At 41.0% G+C, this 13,811-nt stretch overlaps 1 pseudogene across 1 annotated transcript; it reads left to right on the top strand.

Moving 5' to 3' along the window:
- The first annotated feature begins 7,101 nt into the window (after positions 1–7,101).
- LOC145478852 (uncharacterized) lies at positions 7,102–13,811 on the top strand (annotated as a pseudogene). Its single transcript, XR_014048333.1, has 3 exons — positions 7,102–7,302; positions 7,994–8,840; positions 12,399–13,811. The product of XR_014048333.1 is annotated as an uncharacterized LOC145478852 (transcript).

Below are 13,811 nucleotides of genomic sequence, written 5' to 3'. Positions count from 1 at the left end.
CTGACATAAACAAAAGTTACAATATTGTTTAGGAATTAAAATAAATCAAACTTCAAATTCCTAAATTGTTGATCCAGTAGTGCCAATTTTGTAAACATCATAAGATCAGCAACAGGAACTCAAGGTGACCAGAGTTTGGAACTCAAGTTTTGTTATATAAGCATACATGATTACAGCCGACAGTGAGGCCCCTTATTTGGTCATAGGTAACAAAGAAAGCCCTCCCCCCAGTGACCCTAGATGAGTTAACTTTCACACCATTTTGTTGAGAAAGCGAAACACAAGTCACCCTTAGCAACATAACCAGGGTAACCCTGGTAGGCCTCATAACCTGTTTTTGTCAAAATACTGGCCTACCTGGGACAACTCATGGTATGAAGAAATCAAAATTAACCCACAAAACCCCACAGTGATCAAATGACTCAAAGGAAGCCAAAGGAAGAAGGACAACTGAGCATTAGAATATGAAAAAAGGCTTAAGTAATCCTGGAGGGACAACTTCATTTCATATAAACACTTGATAAAGTTGCCTCAGAAGGGTCTGATAGTGTTGTCTCCAGTACCCAAGACCATATAAATGGGGCCTTGTACTCTCCCCTCCGTAGAGGCTCCATAAGGGAAATTGAATATACTCTTAAGACTACCAGCCTAAGGTCAAAGCAGCACAAGAGAGGCCTATGCAGAGGAGAGAGGGCCTTGTATGTCATTATGTTTAAAGAAAAGTCTTACAAGACTAGACTGCAAACCATGGGTAAAATGTAGACTGCAGGCTTTTTAAGAATATATTCCCATTTTCATTCATAGAGAGATCGAGCTAACCATACACTGGCTAATCTGAGCCGTATACTTCAGGCTAACAGGAGAACTAAACTCTCTATAAAGGAAATGGGAATACAATATTCTAAAAAAGTCTGCAGTCTTCATTTTTATCCTCTGTCTGCATTTTAACCACCGTTGTGCAGTAGGTAGGCTTTAAGTCTTATTTAAATAATTAAAGTTAAGTTCTTGTTTGTGAAAATTCTCATTTCCGTCATTGTGGATAATATTTCTGTTTGCTAGGCCTGTTGTAGAAAATGTGGAAAGGTTTTAGTTTTCTGAAAGAACACTCCGAGCTCGAGATCGTAGATATTTCATACTCAAATGGACTGATCATTTTTACTGCTCACTCTTCAAAATCATCTTCAATTACAATGTTTTCCTATACATATAAACTATTCTGTGACCAAGTTACACGTTTGTTTAGGCTACCGATCACGTAAAAAACGCAATTTTACAGGGCGAACAGTCAAAATTTTGCCCCACATATTTCCACCGCAGAGCGATGACTGTAACTCTTTAAATGCACTTTATGCGAGATTTTTCGGTCATAATTAAAATCTACTTACCTCTCAAGAAACAAAAATGATAGTTACTCCTTGAGATCCAAATACAATACCATTTGAAGCTGGAATGATCGGAGAAATCTGCGTCAACAAGTTGTATCAGCGAGAGGCGACGACGCCATTTTCGAAAATTTTGTGCATTTGCGCGCATCTTTCGCCATGACGTCATAATGGCCATGATCATAGGGTCAGGCAAATCTGACGTGTTCACCTCTCCCTCCTGCTACGTCTATTCGAGGAGGGAGAGGTGAACACGTCAGATTTGCCTGACCCTATGATCATGGCCATTATGACGTCACGGCGAAAGAAGCGCGCAAATGCACAAAATTTTCGAAAATGGCGTCGTCGCCTCTCGCTGATACAACTTGTTGAGGCAGATTTCTCCGATCATTCCAGCTTCAAATGGTATTGTATTTGGATCTCAAGGAGTAACTATCATTTTTCTTTCTTGAGAGTAAGTAGATTTTAATTATGACCGAAAAATCTCGCATAAAGTGCATTTAAAGAGTTACAGTCATCGCTCTGCGGTGGAAATATGTGGAGCAAAATTTTGACTGTTCGCCCTGTAAAATTGCGTTTTTTACGTGATCGGTAGCCTAAACAAACGTGTAACTTGGTCACAGAATAGTTTATATGTATAGGAAAACATTGTAATTGAAGATGATTTTGAAGAGTGAGCAGTAAAAATGATCAGTCCATTTGAGTATGAAATATCTGCGATCTCGAGCTCGGAATGTTCTTTCAGAAAACTAAAACCTTTCCACATTTTCTACAACAGGCCTAGCAAACAGAAATATTATCCACAATGACGGAAATGAGAATTTTCACAAACAAGAACTTAACTTTAATTATTTAAATAAGACTTAAAGCCTACCTACTGCACAACGGTGGTTAAAATGCAGACAGAGAATAAAAATGAAGACTGCAGACTTTTTTAGAATACAGTGTGGGGCCCAGTTGTCGGCCGGGCCCAGTTCTCGGCCACTTTTTGTTCAGCGTTTATTTTTCGCGCCACAAATGAATCTGAATAAAAAGCAATTGTTTCCTAAGGTAGCTTGATTCCTTGTCTTCCGTTATGCCGAGTTTTGTTTCGTCCTGCCGAGTTTTTCTGTGAGCACGTCGAGGTGACGCGAAGGTAGGTGAATTTGGTTTCCCCGAAAACGTGTTTGTTTACGGCTACTCGAATTACATGGTTTAATACAAGTTTATATTTTGTCCATCTAGAAAGCCCAAATGAGTCAATTCTTGGCTTAACAGATGTAGAGTGATAGAGCTATCTGTTAAATATAAACTTTTCCTGGCCTGTTTAATTCTTTGACCTAAATTCACTCCTGAATATTTCCTTAGTACTTTTGCGTATTTGCCTATTCTCGGCCACCCTGCTCGCCTTCAGCACTAAAAGCGCTTATAGTTTTGTGTGGAGTATTCGTGTCAAGTCAGTTGTAAAAATAAAGCTGTAATGGGGTGGCATGCTAAAAACTATGAGCTCTGACTTAACCCCGTTTCAAATACCCAACTCTTTGTTAGCCTCGCTTGACTGCACTTAAGAGAAAAACTAGGTGTGCAAAAAACTTCCTTTTCTAACATGAAACAAAGCTCTTTAAGGACAATTTGTGATCGAAATATCAAAACACAAGCCTTATAAGTGATTTAACGACAAAAAATGGTAATAATGCGTTGTTTATTCCGAGGAATCGTGTGCACTCTTTTGTGGCCGAGAACTGGGGCCGCTGGCCGATAACTGGGCCCACGAACGAAGCCTCTATTTTCGTTATTACTCGGGGGAAAACAGCGTTGAGCAGTCAATAGCTCTACATGTGTAAACTGAATGCTGAAGCTAGTTATGTGTGAAATTTTAAGTCCTTACGGCTATTCCAAGGTAAGAAATACAAGTTTATGTTTTTTGTGGCCGAGAACTGGGCCCCATACTGTATTGTATTCCCATTAAATTTTCCTTTATAGAGAGTTTAGTTCTCCTGTCAGCCTGAAGTATACGGCTCAGATTAGCCAGTGTATGGTTAGCTCGATCTCTCAATAAATGAAAATGGGAATATGATATTCTTGAAAAGCCTGCAGTCTACATTTTACCCATGGTTTGCAGTCTAGTCTTGTAACTAAGACTTTTCTTTAAACATAATAACATACAAGGCCCTCTCTCCTCTGCATAGGTCTCTCTTGTGCTGCTTTGACCTTAGGCTGGTAGTTCAGAGTATATTCAATTTCCCTTAGGGAGCCTCTACGGAGGAGAGAGTACAAGACCCCATTTATATGGTCTTGGGTACTGGAGACAACACTATCAGACCCTTCTGAGACAACTTTATCAAGTGTTTATATGAAATGAAGTTGTCCCTCCAGGATTACTTAAGCCTTTTTTCATATTCTAATGCTCAGTTGTCCTTCTTCCTTTGGCTTCCTTTCAGTCATTTGATCACTGTAGGGTTTTGTGAGTTAATTTTGATTTCTTCATACCATGAGTTGTCCCAGGTAGGCCAGTATTTTGACGAAAACAGGTTATCAGGCCTACCAGGGTTACCCTGGTTATGTTGCTAAGGGTGACTTGTGTTTCGCTTTCTCAACAAAATGGTGTGAAAGTTAACTCATCTAGGGTCACTGGGGGGAGGGCTTTCTTTGTTACCTATGACCAAATAAGGGGCCTCACTGTCGGCTGTAATCATGTATGCTTATATAACAAAACTTGAGTTCCAAACTCTGGTCACCTTGAGTTCCTGTTGCTGATCTTATGATGTTTACAAAATTGGCACTACTGGATCAACAATTTAGGAATTTGAAGTTTGATTTATTTTAATTCCTAAACAATATTGTAACTTTTGTTTATGTCAGGATCCAAAAATGCTTTATGCAGAGTGTTTGTTGTAGTTTGTTTGACATGCTTCAGAAATTTTATTTTTCCTTTGTGCAGGTGAGGGCGCTGAAAAAATTCTTTATGTGAAAATCTGAAGACCTCAATTCAATACATTGATACTGGAAATGAGCTATATAATGTTTTATAAATTATGATATTAGCTCCATGTACATTACTGCATTGTATCTGCTTGGACGGGACTTAAAAGGTGGATGGGGTTGGATCATTTAATTGTGAGAATTAATTTTTTTAATGGTAAATACATATTGAGTTCCTGGTGCTAGATCTCATTAGGAAATCTATCTTTTAGTTTACATTTTGTGTTGAAAAGAGTTAGGGGCGAAATAAAAACCAAAGAGGGAAGGGAGGTCACGTCAACATTTACTTCAATTTTCAACTGGTGAATTTTAAGGGGAGTTTATTTGATCGTAGGTTACCATCTTCCACTACCTTTGCAAGACCATCCAAGCAGGCCCGTTTTCTGACCATATAAAGCTATCTATCTATTGTCAATGTACTGTCAATTAAACATTTAAAACCCAATCTTGTGTGGTTTTTTTTTGTTGTTGTTATTTGTGGAAAATGTATGCTTATCACTTGCATGATGCATTCTCTTGAAGCCAAAAATAAAGTCATCAATGCAAAAAGCAACAGGGAACCTGGGATGGATGGAGCTGGGGAGAAATCAGGCTTGGGGTTCATGTTTAAAAGTACAACCTCTGTGACACTCTTCTCTACAATATTTCTTTGTAGGTCAGTTTAAACTTAATGTAAAATAACTGTTGAAGCTATCTTTATTTACATACGATTTACTGTGATGAAAATTAAAAGCGTAAAGTATAAAGAAAAGAATTGATTATCATTTCAAACTTAGAGGCAGTAAAGCTTTCACGGTGTCTCAAGACAGATACTATTAGAAAACAAGGGGTTTGGTGACAATAAGAGATCACCTTTGTCACAACCTTCCTTAGTGTACTGAACTCTTTGTTTTGGCAATAAGTCATTTTGGCTCAACAGGTTTCTCCTGGATAAGTTAACTCTTATTGCCAATGGCTTAGCATAAGAAGTGTCCCAGTTCATATTTTCTTTCCTCTTCAATTCACTTGCTGCTTGGAACCAGATTCTCTATTTTTTAGTTCTTTCCATGTAACACCCTACACAGTTTTCTTTTACAGTCTGTGCAGGTTTAAGTGAACTCACTGAGAAATTAACAGAAAAAATTAGAACCCAAAGCAACAGTTTAGGATGCCTTTCTTGTCAGAAGTTCAGAAGAAGCTGCGAGACAAGAAACAGCTTTGCGCTGCATGCGGACGCCCGAGGAAACAGATCCTGCTCCGATCTCATATTTGACGAACAGTTTCACATGAAATGAAGCACCTTTCTGTTAAGGTCTCGTCCATGTTATTCTGAATATCATCTGTTTCATCTAGGTCTCCCATACAATGATTTTGTATCATTTTACCATCTAAAATATCCACACGTCTGCTCGGAAGCTTGCGTCAGTTGGTTGGCCTCGCAGAAGAAAATGTTATCTTCGACGGTTTTGCGGATAATTTAGGGCAGAAAAATAATTCTTTGGTGCATTATTTACTTTCCAACTCAGCATATGACTTGATAGCTTAAATTTCTTTGTAAGGGAACATTTTCCATCGAATACTTTCTCATATTTCGAGGTTTTCGATTATTGATCAGCAGGTCCTCCGTGCTATCGTCTACAAAATAATGGATTTAAACCCACTGATCATTTTTATGCATAGTTTAAATGATTCGTTTTCATCACCATTCAAACGTTTTAAACCATATCAAGATCATATTTTTGTGTTTGTGTTGTTCATTGTTGGGTTCTCCAGATATCGCCCATGAAACGAGCACAAAGTTTCACTTTTAAATCACGTTTTCAATTAAGCGATCTCGAAATTTTGCGTGTTTTTGATCCTTTTGACATCTAGTTTTTGAAAACCAAAGTATTTTTGGACAAAACATTAACAGGTTATCTTATTCCTGTGGTCTGTTGATCGCTTTCTTTCAAATTCTTTGAGCAATCATCGGATGAAAAACTTTTCTGGTGTCATTATTTTAGCGGCCATTGAAACTTCACGGGCCGGCTTACGAGTGACGTCATAATGGCCAAGATCATCGGGCGCGCAATCGCATGGCTACGCAAGCGAAGTTGACCTCTCCCTCCTGGTCTATTCACAATCCCAACGTTCAAGAGAAAAACTACGGTAATTTCCTAACGACGATGTGATTTATTGAACCATAATGCAACCATGAAATAGAACCCTCTAAACTTGCATCTAAACTGTACAAAAGCTAATATACACACCAAGAGGCGATTTTCACTAAGTAGTATAATTTCAGTATAATAGGTAAAAAGACAGCCGCTGGCCACCAGCAGCCAAAATTAAGGCTAGTCCTTGGTGTTAAAACTACACTAGTATCTGTTTTCTCAAGTTGTTTGGGCTCAGAAAATGACGCAGCAAAAACAATTGACTGGAACGACTGAATACACCGGCTAATATTAAGAATGAGTGTGCGTGATAGCCTTCTGAATTTCCACACTGATGCCATTTTAGGGGATTGTATCGCATGGTTACACTTTGTAACATGGTGGTTAACCGTGGTCTTTCAATAGAGTTGTAATATTTTTCAAGCAAGCATAGCAATAAAATGCCAGATACAGCGACACAACATGTGCAACGGTGTGAGAACTCTAGTAAGCGATGTTTCCAGGGGACGGCAAATCTAACTGTTTGAAAATCAGTACGACAGAAATTTGATTACGATATTAGTACCCCGCAAAACGTTTAGGAAAAACTTGCACGTCTCTTCATTCCACCGTCCTTTCCATAACTGTCAGTTGCGGAAGCCAAATTCGTGTCATTGTTTCTTTCCTGTTTAGTGAAGTGAATCGGCGGAAATAGTGATGACAGAGAAGACGATCCAATTTAGCATCGATCTGGTGGAAGCAGCCCTTAAACACCGTCAGTTCTTACAGCTCGTTGACGCCTATCCAAGCCTGTATGCTGGACCACACGTTCAGAATGCAATCAGGAGGTGTGTCTAAGTCAAGTTAGGCAAATGATGTCAATTTCAAGTCTAATCATTGCATATCCTTAAGGTTCCCCTCGCACATGTACGTCTTGCTGCGATCACACTGCAATTTCAGACTGCAATGAATGCATGAATGCAAGAAAGCATGAGTGCATGCATATGAATGCATGAATGAATGAATGAATGAATGAATGAATGAATGAATGCGTGAATGAATGAATGACTTTATTCAAGTGTCAATGATATTTAGCTGAAAACAATAATTGGGGACACTATTTGCACATTAAAATATACCTTAGCTACATAAAGTTAAAATTATTCACGATTTAATTCAAAGCAACAGGCTGCTTGCAGATCCTACCCCTTTGGAGATTTCTGTACCACTTGTCCACCACTGTTCCACGTACCGGTACCCGTGAATAAATTACTCAGTGTAACTGGTAATCAAGCTAAACAGGTTTCAACCTATAATTATCTTACGGCTTGCGGAGGTTTCCAGTTTGAACGTTTGATCATCATGACTGCCTGCAACATAGGTATCTTACAAATGTCCTCTCAATAACGCTATTTGTAGTAAAAATTATAAAGCATTGCAGTTGCTCTTTTAAATCATGTCTTTAAGTAAATGCATGCAATGCAGGTTTATAAAATGACTCTCTCTCGGTCTGACGTGCCGTGTCTTTAATGCCTTTAGATATGAACTGTTCTGGTTGCCACTGGCTGCTCAGTCGTCCGTCACTGAAGACATCGCAGCACCTCTCGACATTGCCTGGGTGTGGCATGTACACATGTTGTCGCCTATCAGTTACGAAAAGGACTGCAATTAAGTTGTTTCAACTCTGGTGGATCATAAGATCCTAGTCGGAGAACAACGTACAAGAGGACTCGAAAGAGCCAGGAATTTATGGAAGCAGTTTTATCCTAGTGAACCTTTTGAAGTTGACCTGACGACCTCTGTTGATAAAACGCCTGATTTTGAGTCGAAAATTGAGTATGACATAACAGCGGACCGATATAAACAGCACCTCGTTCTCAAACAAGAAAATCCAGATCTGTTCTTCGTACCATGCTACGACTTTGACCTCATTTGGCATGCGCATCAGGTACATTCGCTGATATACCAGAAGGACACCACTAAAGTCCTAGGAAAGGTGCTCAACCACAATGATTCTGTGAACGACCGCCGGCCTGGCTCAAAGCTATCAAGGTCTTACGAAACAACGCGACAGAAATGGAAAGAAATTGGCCAGGAATTTGCAGTGAGGGGCGTCATGTTCCGTGGGGAGCCCCCGCTTTCGACAAGCGTCCAAGCTGAACCGATGGATTTCATTGGAGTGGCAGCGCCTGAGTTCACCGTGAAGCTGACTCGGCTGGAAGTTGAAGGCCTCCCAGAATCTAAATCGTACACAGTCAAAATTGATGTCATAAATGGTGAACAAGTTCTTAAGAGGCGTGTTCGTGGACCTGCTGCGAGTTTGTACAATTCTATTAATGCGCTATCGACGTTCAAGTTTAACGCAATGGAAAACAACGGCCTTCGGGTAAGGGAACTAAATGAGGGGTTAATAAGTACAAGAAAACTTCAAATTTGAAAACCATGCCTGTCGAAATACCTGTTAGCAGAAACGAACTACAAGTTTAGAGTACAAGTATACGTCATACCAGGAGCCATAATCGGGGACGGAGACCGTAAGTCTCGGGATTCGCGCGCACCTATGATATGGGACAATTTTTCTATTTTTAGAACAAATTGCGCCATCCTGACGTCATATATCTGCGCGTATTCACGCACATGTCAGGGGCTCTCGCGTGGATGTTGTCACGTTGCGTGATCAAATGATGAGAGTTAGAGATTCTCTTGCGTATTTTTCACAACGATGGCAGGGGAATAAGGCAGGGAATACGAACCAGGGCGCTTATATGTAGTTTAATGCTCTGAGCTAACGGAAAAGGTGGGTTTTTCAGGGTCGAAAACAAGACTTCAATCTCGCGCTGGGAATGAATAATAAGATCTGCTCACGCTAGTTGTAAGTTCACGCGTATGCTTAAGAATATAGCAAGAAAACTCTCTACTCTGGTATCGAGTTAATTTGTGAGTTTCTCAGACAATGTTTAATCATAACCAAAACCTGTTTTGATGGTTTCTTATTGTCTCTGCTTGTTTGGTGAGTTTGCAAAGGCTTTTGAAAGGAAAGTCTGACGCGTACAATTAGCTCATTTGCATAGTGCAGCTCGTGCACTTTCAAGTCCGAGTCGATGTTTTCAATTGTCAACAAATCTTGACAAAGATTTCTTTCGTTATCTTTTGTGTTGACATGCTGCAACAAATTTCACGAATGCAAAAAAGGCTACTAACATCGTGTGTGTTTCTTCAACATAACCATAGTGAAGTTTTACACTGCGAAAATGAAAATAGACAAGGATTTTTTATAACTCGATCAACAAAATCGAAATCGTTATTCCAAGTTGATTAAAGAAAGCGTCATCGTAACTTTGCTGATTGTTTCTGCTTTATTCACATATTTCCAGCTTAGCTTTTAATATGTTCTCAAACATTTATCAATCTTAAACATATTTAAAAACTATAGAGCTATTGTTTGAGTTCGATGTACGCTTTCACACGAAAGTGCGGCCGAAGTACAATTTGTCATGTTTACTGACTGTACAAAACACGCATCGGCGGGCGCTCTCATTCATCGACAAGAGAGAATTTACTGGATTTTTACACGAATAAAACTGAGCAGTATCTAAGGACGTAAAGTTATTAAGCCTCGATGAAACATCAAGCGTTGCTTACAATTCAAGCGAAACTCAAACTAGCAATTATTTTGTTTTACTTTTCGGTCGCGATAGACTGACGAATTCCTCGCAAGCGTGTCATAAGAGGAGCTATGAAACTATGAAGTCCTGAAGCTCTGCTATATCTAAATATATCCAGCTAGTTTTTTGCTGTGTAATGGAAAAGCTGTTAATCTTCAACATATGTGAAATTTAAAGTGGAGTAATGTACAGCTCATGTAAAAGAAGCATCAGTCGGAACACAACTTGGTCAGCGATATATATAAGCTTACAGCGGAACATACCTAAATTCGACACTGTCTTACTTCACTCAAACTGGAGCAGCTTACGAGGAAAATACTTAAGCAAAACTTCAACAGACGTAAACGCGTTGAGTTGTGGGGCAAAAACATGAAACATTTCGGGAATTTCGGACGCCATTTCCCCCGCGCGACATCCGCAGAAATCCTCGCAGCATGCACGCGCGTGTGCCGCAGGTGATGGCGCAATTTGTTCTAAAAATAGAATTATTGTCCCATATCATGGGGACAACCCCAATACTTGAAATGGCGCGCGCTTACGGTCTCCGTCCCCGATTATGGCTCCTGGTCATACCAAATTGTTCTTAGATAGCCTCAGATAGCTTTAGATAAATTGGTAGCTTTTTCTTGAATATTGAAAAGTTATAAGCAGTCAACGTCAGCACCGGCACTATCTGCACCTCCAATCTGAATAAGGTTAAACAATTAAGGCTTATCAGGGCTTTCAAGTTCCAAGAATGAAACAATGAGTGGAACTGTTTTATCAATATCCATAGAGTTTACAATTTAAACCTTTTTCTCGTTAAACGGGAGATGCTGGCATGCTATCAGGAAACCCCGAACATTGATTAAAAAAAGCCCAAGGGGGAGAGGTGGGGGGGGGGGGGGCGTAAGAAGGAGGTAATTTGGGGGTTTAAATTTGATGAGGACCATTTTGAGATGGGAATTTTCTGCCGACTTGTTTTGAGTGAAATACATTGGGTAGGGGATGACAAAATAGACTAACTCATGGTTTTTATTTTTAAGTCAAAGGATAGTATCAGTTTCATTTCCACGTTAAATTACACCACAAATGACAATGAGATTTCTTGTGACATGGCGAGGAAAAAGGGACCTTTGGCTTAATTAGCGCCTGCTAAACTCCGAATCGAGCGAGCACCATCGTTATCCTGTTGGACAGGACCGGATACGACACTTTTAAACTCTCACAATGCCTCTCTAGATGGTTACAGGCGAATTTATTGTTATCGTTAGAGAGAAAGAAGGGAATGGGATTGGGGTTGGGAGGGTGGAGGTAGTCTTGTGATGGACCAGTATCGCTCTAACGTGGGCTAGAAATACACCTGGTCGCGCAATACTACAGAAAACGGGGAAAGTTCCGGTGGCATGGACCACTTGCCCGACGCAGACTTCTAAGTCATTGTTCGTGGCTAGTCTTACGCAGCTCGTTTCGTCCCGGCCAAGGGACTCATCAGAGACCTTTCTGCTTGGCAAACTCGTTGGGCATCGCGCCCAAAGTCCCGTTCGCTAACAAAATGATGGCAGCAATCTCGCCTTATATCGCATAAGGATTCCCGACCGCACAAAATCACGAGTGAAAATTTACAAGAATAAAGTTGACACTACTTGTGATAATGCATTGTTCGTGGCTAGTCGAGTAACTGTCAACTTTATTGTCAATTTTCACTCGTGAATTTGTGCGGTCGGGAATCCATATGCGATATAAGGCGAGATTGCTGTCATCATTTCGTTAGCGAACGGGACTTTGGGCGCGATGCTCAACGAGCTTGCCAAGCAGAAAGGTCTCTGATGAGTCCCTTGGCCGGGACAAAACGAGCTGCGTTAGACTAGCCACGAACGATGTATTATCACAAGTAACTGTCAAATTTATTGTCAAGTTCTAAGTCGCTGAACTTATTTTGGCTCTGGTCTTAACGTTTGGAATTTTGGGTTTAAAAATTCCGCCTCTTTCGCAGCTCGAGTGTTCGCTTTAGGAGTGCGGAAGTTACCTTTTGCGAACAATTCCCCACTAAAGAGATTAAAATTTTCACCTGGGGAGGAATGATAATTATCAGTGTTTTTTTTAACCATCTTTGACCAGAGAGGTCAAAACATCACCAGCTTTGTTACAGTGTTTTGTATACTCAGTCACTTTGAAAGCGAAAAATTCATCATTATCGTATACAGAAACACCCTTATAAGCGGTTGCAATGACCTTGGAGAGATTTATGGGCACAAACAACTCATTCAACAGGTTTCCTTTCATTTTTACTCGACCAGGTTCATATTTACCAACAAAGGCGTTGCCCCTGCGTAACACAGCCACTCGATGTATCTGCCCACTATGGGTTGGGGAGTGTTGGAGACCCCAACGGAGGCCCCGTGGAGACTGAAGCACAAAACCACGAATTAGTGATTGCTGATAATATCATCGTTCGGTTTACTACAACTAGACGTGTTAATTACCACTTCACGGTCATACCAGAAAAGAATTTCAGCACAGTGCAGCATCCTGCCCAGATTTTGAGCTCGCCAACGCTAATCCTTTCTCCGCTGTCTCTAGCTCAATCTTCAGCACCTTGCGCATTGTCAGTGCATCGGATATTCGACTATGGCAAGCGAGAAGTGTTCACCTGCCGAGTTATGCACTCCGCTCAGCTGCTGTTCTCTTCTGCGGAGGTCATCAACCGTGCTGGGCGAGTGGTAAGCACTGCGCATCTCATCCAGAGTGACGTAATTCCAACGAGAGAGCAAGTGAATAATCCAGAGAAATGCTGCACCATGAATGAGAAGGCAGGAGAAAGAGCAATCCTTATAAGAGGGAGCCAAGACTGGGGTATCTGCGTTGGCAAATGGGAGGGGTTTGTTAGGGGTGTTCCTGGTGTGCCTGGGGTGAAAGGAACGCCCGAGAAGCACGGTGTCAAGGGAACTCCGGGTACAATGGGCCAGCCTGGACGTCTGTCCATCAAGTTCTTTTCTCTTTTTGGAACGTATGAGTGGAAACACGTAAAGAAACGAGGAGACAAGTTCTCGATAGGCCTTCTGGGCAAGAAGATAGCAGTCGACGTTAACCTTCGAACGAGCGAGATTTCGTTTCCACCAGAAGTGCATGACGTACCGGAAGCAATTGCGCTCGGATTTTCAGTAGCCATTCTTCATCTTTTGTGTCAGCCATATTCCCCGAGAGAAAGGACCAACAACTTGAAACCATCAGCGGTGTCGTCAGGCCTGCGCAGCAAGCCAAGCAGGATCCGCAACGAGGACCTCATCCTTGTAGTGGCAGCAGGGTACTATGCCGACAGTTTACCGACCAACTCGGGTGGGTGTGGGGGTTGCGGTGGTTGCGGTGGTTGTGGTGGTTGTGGGGGTTGTGGTGGGTGTGGTGGATGTGGGGGTTGTGGTAGTGGTAGTGATGGTGGTAGTGATGGTGGTAGTGATGGTGGTAGTGGTGGTGGTAGTGGTGGTGGTAGTGGTGGTGGTAGTGGTGGTGGTAGTGGTTGTAGTAGTTAAAACAGACACAGTCAAGATATTTAGGCCAGCAGAACGTAAAGTTGTCGTACGATAAAAGAAATGGATAGCAAAACCTTCATGACTCAGTCATATAGAACCGAACTCAACTCATTATGGACGATAAAACTGAGAAACACTGTTGTTTTAGATACCCACAAAAGTTAAGTATTTATTCAATCTAAA

The sequence above is a fragment of the Orbicella franksi genome, chromosome 2, assembly GCF_964199315.1.
Source record: "Orbicella franksi chromosome 2, jaOrbFran1.1, whole genome shotgun sequence".
Classification (NCBI taxonomy): Eukaryota; Metazoa; Cnidaria; class Anthozoa; order Scleractinia; family Merulinidae; genus Orbicella; species Orbicella franksi.
This window is presented reverse-complemented; position numbering and strand designations above follow the sequence as displayed.